Source organism: Hyla sarda, chromosome 4 (genome assembly GCF_029499605.1).
Source record: "Hyla sarda isolate aHylSar1 chromosome 4, aHylSar1.hap1, whole genome shotgun sequence".
NCBI classification, from domain to species: domain Eukaryota; kingdom Metazoa; phylum Chordata; class Amphibia; order Anura; family Hylidae; genus Hyla; species Hyla sarda.
In genome coordinates, this window is record NC_079192.1 from 63,971,309 (window position 1) to 63,986,037 (window position 14,729).

At 43.4% G+C, this 14,729-nt stretch overlaps 1 protein-coding gene across 1 annotated transcript in view; it reads left to right on the forward strand.

Moving 5' to 3' along the window:
* Positions 1-5,182: 5,182 nt before the first annotated feature.
* DBNL (drebrin like) overlaps positions 5,183-14,729 on the forward strand; it is an 80,061-nt gene continuing 70,514 nt past the window's right edge. Inside the window, exon 1 of the mRNA XM_056571208.1 lies at positions 5,183-5,493. The gene's annotated coding sequence lies outside the window, so the exon portion shown is untranslated. The remainder of the gene's footprint in view (positions 5,494-14,729) is intronic.

Here is a 14,729-nt window from a genome sequence, read left to right on the forward strand (position 1 = left end):
TTGTCTCTATAGATTGTTACTCCACAAAGTCATCCTCTCTATGGCCGACATCTAGCATTGACTGACTGTTTTTTGTGTCTACAAAAGGCGCAAGCAGGGTTTGTGTGCCTTTTGGTTTACACATTTCTGCTGATTTTGAGTTTCAATCCACTGATTTTGGCAATACACATGATATGGACGGCTCTTATGGACTTCGCCTTTTTGTGAAAAGGCGCAAAGCCAATGAAAGGTCTCTAAAACTACACTAGCCCAGACTTTAGGCGTAAAAAAGGCACAAAGCCACTGAAAAGTCTCAAACTACACCAGCCCAGACTTAGCTTTTTGGTGTATGTGAAGAGAGAAATTTCAGAAAATGTGACCTGCACAAAATTTATCAAATGCTCTGTGACCGGCTTTTATCATTGTAGGTGTAAGTGAAGCATGTATCATTGTAGGTGTAAGTGAAGCATGCATCATTGTAGGTGTAAGTGAAGCATGCATCATTGTAGGTGTAAGTGAAGCATTTATCATTGTAGGTGTAAGTGAAGCATTTATCATTGTAGGTGTAAGTGAAGCATTTTTTTACACTTTTTTTTTTTTTTTTTTGTGTGTGCTGGTAATGTGTATGAGCACCAACTTTATTAAATGGTCACAGAGCATTTGATACATTTTGTGCAGGTCACATTTTCTGAAATTTCTCTCCTCACATTCACCAAAAAGCTAAGCTAAGTCTGGGCTGGTGTAGTTTGAGACTTTTCAGTGGCTTTGCGCCTTTTTTTGTGCCTTTTCACAAAAAGGCGCAGTTCATAAAACCTGTCCATATCATGTGTATTGCCAAAATCAGTGGATTGCAACTCAAAATCAGCAGAAATGTGTAAACCAAAAGGCTCAAATAAGCCCTGCTTGTGCCTATTTTGCGCCTTTTTCTAGACATAAAAAATAGTCTAAAGACAATGATAAATGTCGGCCTATGTGCTTAGTGTTAATTCTTACTGGGTTGTCATACTTGCAGTCTAAAGATAGCTACGTTGGGGCGTTACCTATAGCAAAGTCAGGCCAATTGCAGACTTTACTGTAATACTCCAATCCAAAATACTGAATTACGGCTGATAAACCAGGACCCCCTGCGGTGGTTTACTTGGGTACAACCAAAGCCTTATAATAGAATCACTGACCGCCACTGTAACATTTATTACAAGTGTGCTGGAGGTTAAGTGAAGTGTCAGCAGGCCCTATGCTACCCCTATGTGAGTGTTTTTTTAACCAGTGTGCCTCCAGCTGTTGCAAAACTACAACTCCCAGCATGCCCGGACAGCCGAAGGCTGTCCGGGCTTGCTGGGAGTTGTAGTTTTGCAACAGCTGGAGGCACATTGGTTGGGGAAACCCTGTACAATGCAAAAACGTGTGTGTGTGGGGGGGGGGGGGTACTGTTAATTCCTTCTTGGCCTATAGAGTATACCTTTTTAATAGGAGCGATTGCTTGATATCAATTAATACCAATTTACATGACAAAGCTGTGAATGGGCACTATGGCAGCCACAGGGGTGTATGACTACGAAGTAATCCGCGCTTCAACATGCAGTGTGCCTGTGGACGTAGACAATGTTGAATTGAGGTATTAAAGGTGTACTCCGTTCCTAAACATCTAATCCCCCTCTCCGAAGGATAGGGGATGAGATGTCGTCTGATTGCAGGGGGGGGGGGGGGGGGGTGTTAGGCGGAGTACCCCTTTAAAGGGAACCAATCATCAGATTTTACCCTATATAAAGCGTTATATAGGGTAAAATTGTTGTCCTCACCATCCCCGGGGGATGCTCCTGCCCCCAGGGATGGTGAAGATATGAAGCTATAAACTAGTCACCACCGCCGCCGTAAGTAGTCACCTGGGCGGGGAGCTCTTCTCATCTACTCCCGTTCTTCGGCCGGCAGTGACGCCCCCTCCGCTTGATTGATGGGCCGCGTCATCGCTCTGCTCCGTCTGTTCAGTGAGCGGAACAATGACGCGGCCCATCAATCAAGCGGAGGGGGCGTCGCTCCCGGCCGAAGAACGGGAGTAGATGAGAAGAGCTCCCCGCCCAGGTGACTACTTACGGCGGTGGCGGTGACTAGTTTATAACTTCATATGTTCACCATCCCTGGGGGCAGGAGCGTCCCCCGGGGATGGTGAAAATAAAGATTTTACCCTATATAACACTTTGCCAAGCGTTATATAGGGTAAAATCTGATGATTGGTTCCCTTTAAAGGGGTATTCCAGGCAAAGCCTTTTATTATATTTTTTTTTTATATAGATCAACTGGCTCCGGAAAGTTAAACAGATTTGTAAATTACTTCTATTATAAAAATCTTAATCCTTCCAATAGTTATTAGCTTCTGAAGTTTTCTGTCTAACTGCTCAATGATGATGTCACGTCCCGGGAGCTGTGCATGATGGGAGAATATCCCCATAGGAACTGCACAGCTCCCGGGACGTGAGTCATCAGAGAGCAGTTAGACAGAAAACAACAACTCAACTTCAGAAGCTAATAACTATTGGAAGGATTAAGATTTTTTAATAGAAGTAATTTACAAATCTGTTTAACTTTCCGGAGCCAGTTGATATATAAAAAAAAAAAGTTTTGGCCTGGAATACCCCTTTTTAAGGATGTCTAGGTCTTGTTCTTGAAAGCCTTGAAACTCCTCTTTGAGGTGAAGTCTCTGTGAATATAGTTAGAAGGAAACGTTCACACGGGCGGATAAGAGTATTTGCTGCCGAAAATCTGATGCGGATTTAGCTACCATTGACTTCAGCGGGTCCGAAGGAAAATCTGCACTTCTGCCTCTTGTGGATTTTCTGCTTTTCTGCTGACCCATTGAAGTCAATGGTAGCAGGTAATCCACCCGTTTGAACGTACCTTAATGGGTTATTCACACGTACAGGATCCTGCGCGTATTTGATCCGCAGGATTTGAAGTTGCAGATTTGAAGCTGTGTTCAGTCATTTGGTTTACATTAAAATCTGCAGCTTCAAATCCTGGGCATCAAATCGGTCCAGGATACTGTACGTGTGAATAAGCCCTAAGGCGGTGTTCTCCGACCTGTGCCTCTCAACTGTTGCAAAACTACTTCTACCATAAGGCTATGTTCAGACTACGGAAGCCGCCGGCCGCTTTCAATCAGTTGGCACTAGGGCCGCACGGACACTGCCCCCCCTCTTAGACAGCAATGTATACTGTGCATATTCCGCCATCGGAATAACATTGACAGCAGTGGGACTGTGCTGCACTGGAATTTCCATGGTGGAATTCCCCTTGGATATTCCGTAGTGTCAACTATCTAGGGCTATGTTCGCAAGCCAGAATTTCTACATGAAAATTCTGCATGAATTTATAGTCAGTACACTTCAATGGGATCCCGCTGTCCCATTCATACAGCAGAATTTGTGCTGCGGAATTTTAAGGGTACGTTCAGACGAACGGATTTACAGCATATTTTACGTTGCAGGTCCGCCGCTGAAGGACCTCCTGTATGGTGCCTTTACATGTGCCTGCTCGGAACAGCTATACGTGCAGACACACTGAAGCGATGTGCGAGTCGCTGCGCATGCGCGGTGTGCTCGCACACATCGCGGCCGCTCCGCCTGCTCAGTGAGCTAGGCCGAGAGCTGGCGCAATGTGCGAGTATACTGCGCATGTGCGCGGAGACTCTCACATCGTAGTGTGTCTGATCCTAGCGGCATATTACCGCTCCGAGTAGGCACATGTAAAGGCAGCATATAGCGGTCCTTCAGTGGCCGATCCGCAGCGAAATACGCACGGAAAATCCGCTCATCTGAACATACCCCAAGACTGTTTTCTTTGTCAGTAGACTCATTTCTGTACCTGTGTGTGGGCAGAACTTTGGTCATTTTTGAGCCGCATTCCTTCTAGGTGAGGGGTAGATGCCAACTTTGGATCCAGTGTATGGTCAAAGATGGCTGCATCAAAGCTAATGAAAATGAATCCGATCAAGCTACCAGGGAACAGAAGGATTCCTGGCGACTGTTGAGTAGAGACTGGAGTTGCCATGTAACCCAAGCTTTATGTTTACATTCTATACGACAAAACACTAGGGGGCAGCGTTTCTTCTAAACTTGTGTAGAGGAAAAGTCGACCAGTTGCCCATAGCAACCAATCAGATTGCTACTTTCATTTTTGAAAAGGCCTCTGAAAAATAAAAGAAGCGATCTGATTGGTTGCTATGGACAACTTTTCCTTAGCACAGGTCTTGATGGCCTATGAGTCGGCCTATGTGTTATGGTACCCTCAAAATTAAGCACTGTCAAACACAAATATGGTCTTCATTGTAAATTTCTATAGCTGCATTTTTTGCTATTGTGTGATAGGATAAGGTTTTACTCCTCTTGGATTGTTAAAGGGGTACTCCGGTGGAAAATAATTATTTTTCAAATGAACTGGTATCTGGTTAAACAGATTTGTAAATTACTTCTATTAAAAATATTAATCCTTCCAGTACTTAGCAGCTGCTGTATGCTTGCGAGGAAGTTGTATAGTTCTTTCCAGTCTGACCACAGTGCTCTCTGCTGACCCCTCTGTCAGTGTCATGAACTGTACAGAGCAGGATAGGTTTGCTATGGGGATTTGTTTCTCCTCTGGATAGTTCCTGACAAGGACAGAGGTGTCAGCAGAGAGCATTGTGGCCAGACTGAAAAGAACTACACAATTCCCTCTGTAGTATACAGCAGCTAAGTACTGGAAGGTACTTTCTGGCACCAGTTGATAAAAAAAAAAAGTTTTCCACCGGAGTACCCCTTTAAGGGGAATTTGAGTTTAAAAACAATTAATAGATTGCCGGGAAGGTAGAAAAAAGAAGCTATACTTTCCCCCCAGTGCCCTGCGTGTGCTGTTTCGTAGGATTCTGGTTTTCGGCTGTTCTTGTCTTTTGCCTGCATCCAAAACAAGAGCTCTGAGCAGCACCTTCCTACACAACAGAAAATCACTGACCACATGGATATGGCATAACTAGCGGGTTGGTGTTCAGGAGTTCTGACGGCTTGGACCACTGTTGATATTGAGAACTGAGGTACTCTACTCCCCCAGTATTCGGAACATTTTGTTCCGACCGCTGGGCGGGGGTTGTGATGTCATGGCCACGCCTCTCGTGATGTCACACCACGCCTCCTCAATGCAAGTCTATGGGAGGGGGCATGGCGAAGCCACGCCCCCTCCCATAGACTTGCATTGAGGGTGTGTGGCGTCACGAACATGCATATTGTTGCTCCTTATACTCTGAAGTCCAGACAGTTGATCTCTGCTGTTGTGATCTTTAGGGGTCCCAGTGTTGAGACCCCTCCCCCCCCCTCCATCAATTAGTTAGTTATCCCAAATCCTATGACATAACCCCCTTTTTTTAAAGTGATTGTAAGAGATTTGAATAAAATATCTCATTTTCTTTTCCTCCAGCTCTGCTCCATTCATTTGAGCTGCAATACCAGACAAAGCCATTGACTAAGAATAGCGCTGTTTCTAGGGTTTAAGGTAAAACATAATCTACGTAATGTTCTTCTAAACCCTATTAATGATTCCTAACCACGACCTTTTACTGCATATTGTTATCGGAGCAGCAGAGACGCCCTTATAAATGAAATCCTGCTGTGTGTTATTGTCCACATGATATGATAGTGGATATTCAGCATAGTTTGTCAGGCCTGTGCATGATTTGGGATGAAAAGTCATTTCCTGGAGCGTTTTTCCCCTTCCTTCTTAAACCCCCCTCCTACTCCTTTTTGGCAGATCCTACAAAGTGCAGTTAAGTATGTGATAGAGGTGTAAGTCAAAGTAAAAGGCAGAAAAGCTATATAACAAGCCATTCAATGTCTTCACTGGTTTTCTTACGCATGTTGACTGTAACGTTGTGAATCACTTGTCACTGGAATTTCCCTTTTAATGTCTTGTACATTTACTTTGACAAATTATCGGGGGTTCAACCCCTGCTGAAAATAAATAGCCAATGTCTATACTATATTTATTAGTTTCAATTGATTTGACGTCATATGTAGCTGTGCTTTTGGACCGATCCAGTATTTAAAGACTACCTGTCACCAAACTAAACTTTTAATATATTGTTCCTTATGTAATTATAAGACACTTGCTGTTAAAATTATCAACCTTTTTATATGTTTTTAATGTGATTGAAAAAACAGCCACTAGGTGGCTCTGTTCTGTTCCCTGCCGCAAATCAAACAGTTAGTTTGGTCTCCTCCCGGCCTGGCAGAAGTCCAAACTCAGGAAGTGCATGCGGGGCATGGCGAGGCACAGCTCTCACAGGCTTCAGAGACGTTGTGCCTACTGGGGGAACGCCCACTTTCTCCTGCCAGGAGCTCGCACAATGTGAGCAAGGGGAAAGGTATGATACACAGCTTTTTAAAGTTTGGAATAAAATTTTGAAGGGCAGGAGGGGTGTAAGAAGTAGTTAGGGAATATAATGTGAGGTAGTTTGTAAAATATGGTTTGATGACAGGTACTCTTTAACCTAAAGCTGGCCATACATATTGGATGTTGGCTAAAGCCAATTTCCATGGGTCTGGCCTACCCTCTTAGGTGTTTGGTCTGTTTAGAACATATAATAACTCAGGATCACAGTGGGTCTCAGGAGTGAAACCCGGTGCGACCAAAAACTTTGGATGTGTCTGATCAAAATGTTAAGTGTTGTTTTTAATGACTGTAACACTTTAAGGTGCCCATACACCTTATACTCAAGTTGGTCAAACGTGATGCCGACGGTGGATTCGGCCAACCATATAAGTTGTATGGCCACCTCCCGACTCCACCAATAGATGATGTCGGTGGATGGAGGGATCGGGCATGCTGGATTTTTACCACCTGACCTTTTTGTTCAGGGAGAAATAAGCTGGCCCCACATCAGTCTAGTTGTGGTTTATCCCTCCCTAAGGGTACGTTCACACGGGCGGATTTGTTTGCGGGTTTCCCGCTGCGGATTTGAAAGGGGGCAGGCTCTTCTTGTCTGTCTGCAGCAGATTTTCCGCTGCTCAATTTTCGCTGTGGAAAATCCGCCGCAGACCCTAACTAACTTCACTGGGGCTTGCGCCGGATTTTCCGCAGCGGAAAATCTGCGGACAGCCGAGAAGAGCCCGCCCCTTTCAAGTACGCAGTGGGAAACCCGCAAATAAATCCGCCCGTGTGAACGTACCCTAAAGCTGTGCCAAGAAATCATGTGTATGGGGAGGTCAAGAAAATACAGTGGGGATCAAAAGTTTGGGCACCCCAGGTAAAAATTTGTATTAATGTGCATAAAGAAGCCAAGGAAAGATGGAATACTCTCCAAAAGGCATCAAATTACAGATTAGACATTCTTATAATATGTCAAAAAAAGTTTTATTTCCATCATTTACACTTTCAAAATAACAGAAAACAAAAAAATGCCGTCTGCAAAAGTTTGGGTACCCTGCAGAATTTATAGCATGCACTGCCCCCTTTGCAAAGCTGAGACCTGCCAGTGTCATGGATTGTTCTCAATCATCATCTGGGAAGACCAGGTGATGTTAATCTCAAAGGTTTTAAATGCCCAGACTCATCTGACCTTGCCCCCAACAATCAGCACCATGGGTTCTTCTAAGCAGTTGTCTAGAAATCTGAAACTGAAAATAGTTGACGCTCACAAAGCTGGAGAAGGCTACAAGAAGATAGCAAAATGTTTTCAGATGTCAATATCCTCTCTTCGGAATGTAATTAAGAAATGGCAGTCATCGGGAACAGTGGAAGTTAAAGCAAGATCTGGAATACCAAGAAAAATATCAGACAGAACAGCTCGCAGGATTGTGAGAAAAACAATTCAAAACCCACGTTTGATTGCATAATCCCTCCAGAAAGATCTGGCAGACACTGGAGTTGTGGTACACTATTCCACTATAAAGAGATACTTGTACAAATATGGTCTTCATGGAAGAGTCATCAGAAGAAAACCTCTTCTACGTCCTTAACACAAAAATCAGTGTTTGAACTTTGCAAATGAACATATAGACAAGCCTGATGCATTTTGTAAACAGGTTCTATGGACCGATGAGGTTGAAATTGAACTTTTTGGCCTGAATGAGCAAAGGTACGTTTGGAGAAGGGGAACAGAATTTAATGAAAAGTACCTCTGTCCAACTGTTTAGCATGGGGGTGGATCAATCATGCTTTGGGGTTGTATTGCAGCCAGTGGCACAGGGAACATCTCACAAATAGAAGGCAAAATGGATTCAATAAAATTTCAGCAAATTATGGATGCTAGCTTGAAGCCATCTGTGAAAAAGCTGAAGTTAAAGAGAGGATGGCTTCTACAAATGGACAATGATCCTAAACACACCTCAAAATTCACAAGGGAATTACATCAAGAGGCGTAAAACTGAAGGTTTTGCCATGTCCTTCACAATCTCCTGACCTCAACATAATTGAAAATCTATGGATAGACCTTAAAAGAGCAGTGCATGACAGACAGCCCAGAAATCTCAAAGAACTGGAAGACTTTTGTAAGGAAGAATGAGCGAAGATACCGCAATCAAGAATTGAAAGACTCTTGGCTGGCTACAAAAAGCGTTTGCAAGCTGTAATACTTGCCAAAGGGGGCAGTACAAGATATTAACTCTGCAGGGTGCCCAAACTTTTGCAGATGCCATTTTTTGTTTTCTGTTATTCTGTAAATGATGGAAATAAAATCTAACTTCTGTTGACATATTATAAGAATGTCTAATCTGTAATTTGATGCCTTTTGGAGATTTTTCAATCTTTTCTTGGCTTCTTTATGCACGTTAATAAAATTTTTTAGCTGGGGTGCCCAAACTTTTCATCCCCACTGTAACTGTCAACTGAATGAAGGTCTGTCTGTCTTTGATTAGGTCTCTATTCCCAAATAGTTGTCCTAAATTCCATTTCGTCCACACTAGGAATGCTTTTCTACAGTGTTGAGTGTATGAATATATAATGTATTTTCCGACCACTCTCCCTGGGTCGCGGGGGTCTCTCTCACATTGTCCCAGTTATTTTATTCCGTTCAAGCCCTTTGCAAATGGTTTAAAAACGGTTGTAAATGGATCGCATTGTCAATGGTATTCCTTTTTCATCCTTTTGCATCCGTTTTGGTTTCTGCTCCTGTGTTTTTTTTTTTTTGTTTGTTTGTTTTTTTTACAGGAAAAAAGATGGTACATGCAATATTTTTTTTTCCCCCCGTCAAAAAAACAGGAAGAGAAACGGATATTTTGGGTCTATGAGAAATGGATGAGCCTCTAATGGGGTACAAACTGTTCCGAACGCTGGAGCCGATGCCGGGAGCTTGTGACGTCACAGCCCCACCCCCTCATGGTGTCACGCCCTGCCCCCTCAATGCAAGTCTATGGGAGGGGCTATGATGTCACGAGCGCCCGGCTCCAGCTTTCGGAACCATTTGTTCCAAACACTGAGCAGCGGAGTACCCTTTTAATGTCATCTGTTTGTATCCAGGGTTTTTTCAATCCGTTTTTGATCCGTTTTTACTTCTGAGCATGCTTAGAAGAGGTGTGAACAACCAGGAAATAGCCAGATGTAAAAAAAAAAAAACAGACACAAACGGACAATAGAGGATGCGAAAGGATGCCACTTGTCCTTTATTTATTTATTTATTTATTTTTAATAGTCCGTTAAAATAACAGACAAATGCAATCCTTTTGCATCCTTTTGTTAGTATAAACCATTTAGCAGCAATAACGGGAGATTATCGGGACGGGAGAGAACGGCCATATTCTTTTTTTATTTTATTTTTTTTGTGCCAGACTGGGAGTCTTCAACTTGGTACAGAGATGTATATGTTTATTCATTATCGTGTTTGGGATTTAGACCTGGTTTTGGCTTAAACAAAAATAAAATAAATAAATTCAGCACTGATGTGTGAATAGGGGCTAATGCTGTGATGATAATAAGTAAAAATAAGTCACAGAGGCCATGATCATGCAATAGCACATGTAGTAAAGAAAAGAAAAAATAATGCAGAGCACCTACTAACACTGTATGGAGCCACAATAGAAGTAGTTTAAAAAGGTGCTTAAATTTTTTTATTTTTTTTGAGGTTATTCGCCTATTGACCAAGATGGTTTCCAAGTGTTCAATCTAACGGAGCTGCAGCCTAAATGGGTGAAGAAACGGCAGACCCCAACTGCAGGTCGGCGTGTGCAAGCACTATATATATATATATATATATATATATGTGTGTGTGTAATATACACATATATACACATACACACACACACACACACATATATACACACATATATACACACACACATATACACATATATAAACAATATCACAGAAGCTGCGCTAGTACCCTCACCCTAAAGTACTCTCCAAATGTCCAAGATGTAGATACTCCAAGCTTTTTTTTTTTTTTTTTTGTCTTAAAAACTGTGTTTTGGGAAATGTTCTCCCCTTCTTGAGGTTACAAACAAAGGATCCTTACCCTAGGAAGGGAAGAACATTCCTTTTAAATGCATTGTTTTAATACAATATAGAGTCTTGGAGTAGTTAGGAGTGAGCGCAGCTTCCAGGATATTGTTTGTCATGATCATGCAGTACTCACCATTAAAGGGGTACTCCGCCCCATGACATCTTATCCCCTATCCAAAGGATAGGGGATAAGATGTCTGATCGCGGGGGTCCTGGCCGCCGCGCCCCCTCCCATTGATTTGCATTGAGGGGGCGGAGTGTGACATCACGATCCTCCCTTCCCCGCATCACTAGTCATCGCGAAATTTGCTCCGTGCACCAGATGATAAGGGTGCTGCAGGAGAGATCGTGGGTGTCCCCAGCGGCTATCCTTTGGATAAGGGATAAGATGTCTAGGGACGGAGAACCCCTTTAAGGGGCCAACACTTCTCCAAAAATAAATTAGCATGTATACATGAATGGCTTGGCCAAAAAATATAGAGACTGGTGATTGGAGGGTGGAAATTTAAACCACTTACTTATAGGTTGCCCTTAGGCAACCCCAAAAAAAACTAAATAATTTCTAAAAGTCCGATCTTTATTGTTTTTTCTCTGCACATTCAACTGGTTTAAAAATCACATTCGCCATATTGTCCTGATGTGATAATCCTTTGAATTTATGACAACATAGGGTGCCTGCAGACACACCCGTTTGTCTTTGATAGCAGGACAATGGCGTCTGAATAAAATCTAAACACCCCCCTCAACATGTTTCACTACCAAAGTAGCGTTGTCAAGAGGCTAGTGGGCACTGGCGAATGTGATTTTTAAACCAGTTGAATGTGCAGAGAAAAAACAATAAATATCGCACTTTTAGAAATTATTTAGGTAATTGGGAAAATCGTTTTTTTTTTGGGTTGCCTAAGGGCAACCTATAAATGAATGGCTTGGTGCACCCTCCATACTTTTCAACAATTTAGTAGAAATGTTTCATTATAAGATTGCCTTTTTATTTTTATTAGGCCATAATCTGAAAAGAAGAGGACAAAGAGTACATAAACTAAAAGGCTGCCACATTGTATGCAGTGTGACACCAATCTTATACTGTTTTGTATGTAAGTTATGTTATGTTTGCAACGCTTGGACATTAAGCTGCGTAGCAATATTTTGGTTATATGAGCCATTTAGTGTTCCTCAGATTTTGCCAAACTATACCGCAAGCTGTTCAAATCGGAGACACAGTATAGCACCAAAGCAGGCTATATGTGCCTTATTACCTAAACCATAAATTAAGTCCAACACAACAGTGTGAACAAGGGTTTATGCTTTATACCGATCAATGTTTTCTATATTTGAAGAATAAAGGCTTCCATGCATAGGCTCTTGTGTATGGAAACAACATGATCGCACATATTACATATTGTCCCATCAGTAATATGAATAGATTACTGTGGCACTCGCCAGGTATGTTTCTTCATGATTTATTATAGTGCTGGGTGGTATACCGGTTCATGCCCAATACCGAAATTTTTGTGCTTTAAGTTATGAATTTTAACCCATACCGCAATACTGGTTTGGCCCCTCTCCCTCGGGAATGAATGAATTATCAGCCCAGAGCTTCCCAATGCGAACTAATCATATGTGACCCGTAACCGCCCCCCAATTAAAGGGGTACTCCGGTGAAAACCTTTTTTTTCTTTTAAATCGGCTGGTGGCAGAAAGTTAAACATATTTGTAAATTACTTCTATTAAAAAAAAATCTTAATCCTTCCTGTACTTATTAGCGGCTGAATACTACAGAGGAAATTCTTTTCTTTTTGGAATGCTCTCTGATGACATCACGAGCACAGTTCTCTCTGCTGACGTTATTATAGTAATAATAACGCTTAATTTATTGTTGTCCTTAATGGGATTTGAACCCAAGGCCCCAGCACTGCAAGGCAGCAGAGCTAACCACTGAGCCACCATGCTGCCCTTAGCAGACATGGGCATGGTTGCTAAAATGGACAGAGATGTCAGCAGAGAGCACTGTGTTCGTGATGTCATCAGTGTTCCAAAAAGAAAGGAATTTCCTCTGTAGCATTCAGCAGGTAATAAGTACTGGAAGGATTAAGATTTTTTAACTTTCTGCCACCAGTTGATTTAAAAGAAAAAAGGTTTTCACCGGAGTACCCCTTTAATTATTAGCCCAGTGCTGCGCTGCACTGTCCCCATCGGAGTACTACTCACATATGTCACCCGCAAGCGCTGCCCTCCTCGTCCTCCTGTTTGTTGCGGCCGCCGGTGCTGACACTCTCTACCAGTGGTCTTTAACCTCCAGATGTTGCAAAACTACATCTCCCAGCATGCCCGGACAGCCGTTGGCTGTCCGGGCATGCTGGGAGTTGTAGTTTTGCAACATCTGGAGGCCCGCAGGTTGAAGACCACTGCTCTATACTGTATCCCTATGCCCGGGCTGCAAAAGGTAAACAAAATAAACTTTAACTCACCTTCCCCGTCGGTCCGGACCTGCTTCCTGGGGACGTGAACGTCGGAGAGCCAACAGCCTATCACCGGCCGCAGTGATGTTCTGCCTCGGCTGGTGATAGGTTGAGCTCACCGTCATGTAAGAAGCCGGCTTCTCACATGACAGTGGGCTCAGCCTATTACTGGCTGACGCGGAACATCGCTGCGGCCAGTGATAGGCTGACGGCTGTCCGACGTTCACGCCCCCAGGAAGAGCGTAAGGCCGACGTACGATGCATTAAAGTTTTATTTTTGTTTACTGTATCCCTATGCCTGGGCTGCAAAAGGTATAGAGTGTCGGCGCCGGCGGCCGAAACAAACAGGAGGACGAGGAGAGCAGCGCTTGCGGGTGACGCGAGTAGTACCCCGATGGGGAAAGCACAGCGCTGGGCTGATGATTTTTTTGGGGGGAATACCGTTATATACCGTGGAACCGCCATAAGTTACAAAAATATCACGATACACATTTGGCCATACCGCCCAGCCCTACTTTATTAAAGGAGTACTCCAGCGCAAAATAACTTATCCCCTATCCAAAGGATAGGGGATAAGTTATAGATCGCGGGGGGTCCGAGCGCTGGGGCCCCCCGGGATCTCCTGGACGGGGCCGCGGCAGTCTGCAGGAAGTGAAGTTTCGTCCCGAGCAAAAAGCTGCGGCAGACACGCCCCCTCCATTTATCTCTATGAGGTACATTGAGGGGGCGTGTTGGCCGCCGCGTCATGCGGGGACGGAACGCTCCCTTTCCTGTGTATTGCCGCGGCCCCGTACCGGAGATCCTGGGGGGCCCCAGCACCCGGACTCCCCCGCGATCTATAACTTATAGTCTATCCTTCGGATAGGGGATAAGTTATTTTGCACTATAGATGTCCTTTAATGACCATCCATAAGGCGCAGGTAACAGTTCAAGCGTCTCGCCGTGTGGGTGCAGGCACTGGGCATTCAGCTGGGTTATGGGTGAAAATTGTTTCTTGCCTTATGGGACTTCAACAGGGTCTTATGCCGTTCTTGGGTGTCTTCACTGTATGTTTTGGGGTAATTATTACGTTTTTCAAAATGATTCCGTTCGCAAGCAATGTCTGCATTTCATCAGGTAAATTTTCTGTAAGTTTTTATTCATAATTTTTTTTTTTTGTAGGTTTCAAGTTATTTCAGGGAGCATTGTGGGCTCTCCTGTATTTAATGGAAGGAGACCAACAATTTTGGGGAGGAAAAGTTGACCAGTTGCCCATAGCAACCAATCAGCTTCTTTCATGTTAGGGCATCTGAAAGATAAAAGAAGCAATCTGGTTGGTTGCTATGGGCAACGGGTCAACATTTCCTCTGCTCATGTTTTGATAAATCTCCCCAGTGGCCTTAAATAAGAGGAGAAAATGATTTTCTGGGGGAATTTACACATTAATATTCAGAAAGTAATTTGACTTGAGACATTGAGGAACATAAGCAACAGCTGATTCATACTACTCGGCAAAAACATCTAGCGAGAAATGGTGACTATTTCCATTTCCCTAAAGAGAAAAAGGAGAATTTCTACATGGTATCTAAGCAGAGAGAACTGCTACATGGTATCTAAGCAGCGTAGAGACTGGTCACTTGTGTAGTTCTTTGACCAGAGAACTACGGTGCTTATTTCATGTAGATTCATACCTCTCACCTACAGGGCGAGGACATTTTGCATCCAACTACTTCACATTTTAAAGGGGTGCTCCGCTCCTAGACACCTTATCCCCTATCCAAAAGGATAGGGGATAAGATGTCTGATCGCGAGGGTCCCGCCGCAATCTCACTGCTGCACCTGGCGTTCGCTCCGAGTGTT